This window comes from Euprymna scolopes, chromosome 2, assembly GCF_053919585.1.
Source record: "Euprymna scolopes isolate OS-2025 chromosome 2, ASM5391958v1, whole genome shotgun sequence".
Classification (NCBI taxonomy): Eukaryota; Metazoa; Mollusca; class Cephalopoda; order Sepiida; family Sepiolidae; genus Euprymna; species Euprymna scolopes.
The window spans coordinates 8,541,612-8,544,382 of NC_136483.1; positions in this window are offsets into that span (position 1 = coordinate 8,541,612).

The following is a 2,771-nucleotide window of genomic DNA, read 5'->3' on the forward strand; positions in this document are numbered from 1 at the left end:
TTTTTCTCCCTCGTTGTGCCAATATTTTAATCGTTTTTAAACGTTAATAAATTTATTAAGTGTCCCCGTACTTTTGGCACATTTAATAAGTTCCCCATTAGAACTCTTTATTTTTCGACACAATATTATTTTGTTCGCTATCGATTTTCTCCTGACGAGATGATATCCGAAAGAGCTCTCGAGAAACTTCCGCCTATTATTTTTAAAACTATATATAAGTTCTGTACCTCTAAACATTTATATATATATGTATATATATATATATATACATATGTATATATATATATATATATATATATATATATATATATATATATATATATATATACGGGTGTATAGGTAGAATTACATGAACGTATATTTATATGCATATACTAGCTCTTCAGACCAGCTTTGCTCGGCCCTTATTTACTGTTCATAACTTTATGGGCATATATATATATATATATATATATATATATATATATATATATATATATATATATATATATTTAAAAGTTTGACTCATCTCCAAGTAGCCTACATCTTAAATTGCAAGTGTTTAAACCCAAAATTGACAAGGATGTTTGGTAAAAGCTGTAAAGGTTAATTCTATCAACTTTGACCTCTTGGTAGCCACGTTTTCGCCCCAAAAACTGAAACTTGTCGCATATCTGAATCCCCTTTTTGTAAAATTTGAAATGTTTAACCTAAATTTAAAATTGACTGAATAGTTTGCTAGAGACCGATAGGCAAAATCTTTTGAACTTTGACCCTTTTGCAGCAAATTATCGGCTCAGAAAACCGATTAAAACGCTTGCCTTATGCCTGAATACAATTTTTGTAAAATTTCAAATGTTTGGAGCCAAAAATTTGCTGAGTAATTGTGTAAGGACCGCAGATGTCGTCTTTTTAAAAACTTTTACTCCGATTTTTACTGCTTAATATTTATCTTATTGCGCTCGTATTGAATTAAAAAGTTTGAACCATGTCTAAGTAACTACATCTGAATTTTCCAGCGTTTCACCCCAATTGGCGGAGGAGTTTGAGAATTTTCAAATCGCAAATCGTTGAACTTTGACCTCTTGAAAACCAAATATCAGCCGGAAAACCGATTAAAAAGACTCTCCCTTATCTCAATACCCCTTATGTCAAATCTCACGTCTGCAGACTGAAAATTGACAGAGGATTTTTTTAGTGAAAAGTAGTGACACAGACAGAGAGACAGTTTTATAATATATATATATATATATATATATACATATATATATATATGTTTTATTTTTTTATTACCGCTTTGTCCCTTTGAATTTCTGTAAGGTCTTACGAGGCTGTTAGATTGTAAACACGGTCCAACATCCGAAACATATATAACCCAACAGATAAAACGGTAATAAAAAGATAAAACGCATATTTGCTCTGCAATAGTATTGAGAACTCTCTTCAGGTTTTTACTAATTATCAGTTTTACCAAACATATATATATATATATATATATATATATATATATATATATTAATTTCATTTACAGAGAAATATTTTTCAAAACAAAAAAAACTTAATCCTCATTTATTCTCTTTCTCTATGTTACTTTAAGAAATTTAATCTTTTATGTTTTTTCTTTGTATGTGCGACTTAGCAAAATTATGTTATAAAAATATTAATATTTTGCTAGGAGTCTTACTCTGGTAATATGTGTTTACATTGAAAATTCATGGATTAAGGATTTATTTCAAACATCGTATTCATTGTTTCAAACAATATTTTTGTTTTGAAAAGTAATTCTTTCTTAATTAAATTTAAATATATAAAACGCAATTTTATTTTCTTTATCTATTATATTGAGCAATTTTTATTTTGCTAGGATTATGTTATTATCTTATTTAAATATTACCTTTCAATAATATTTTGTAACTACTATCTTTACTAATCTGTAATCTAATTTATTTCACGAATCTAATTCATTTCACTGGGTAGTCCATTATCGCAAGGAGCCCAATGCTGTATGAACTTCTCTTTTCGTATAATTTTCTCCATATAATTATCCACAACCACCCAAAAACTAGTTTCAATAATTGTGCTGAAAAGCAAAATAGCGACCATTCGCAGCTGAACATTTTGCTAACTACATTTCATTTCCTCTGATGATATGAGCCATTGTTGAAAATTCATGGATTAAGGAAATAAAAATAACCCTTTTTATATATTTCTTTGTCAATCAATAAATTCGTAAATCGAATATATGTCTCCATATGTTTTTTTTCAGAAATTAAAATTAAACCACGAAACTTATATATTGCTCTATTCTTAAATATTGAGCTTTTCTTTTTTGGCTAGGATCTCCTTGAAAGTATTACTTCAAGTAATATCTATCAGGATTTTTCATCTGAATTCTATCAGTATCTTACCTCTTATATATATATATATATATATATGTATATATATGTATATATATATATATATATATAGTTTTGAAAATAATAAGCGGAAGTTTCTCAAGAACTTTTTCGGCTATCATCTCATCAGGAGAAAATCGCTAGCGTACAAAATAATATTATGTCGAAAATAAAAAGTTCTAATGGGGAACTTATTGAATGTGCCAAAAGTATGGGGACACTAAAATAAATTTATTAACGTTTAAAAAACGATTAAAATATTGGCACAACGAGGGGAAAGAAAAAAAAAGTGGGAGAAAAGATTCAAAGTTCCCCAAAGAGAAACAATTCGTTAGATGTTTTCTTTTGCGGCACAAAGAAGGTTGAAACACCGTAATAGAGACAGACTCCAAAATC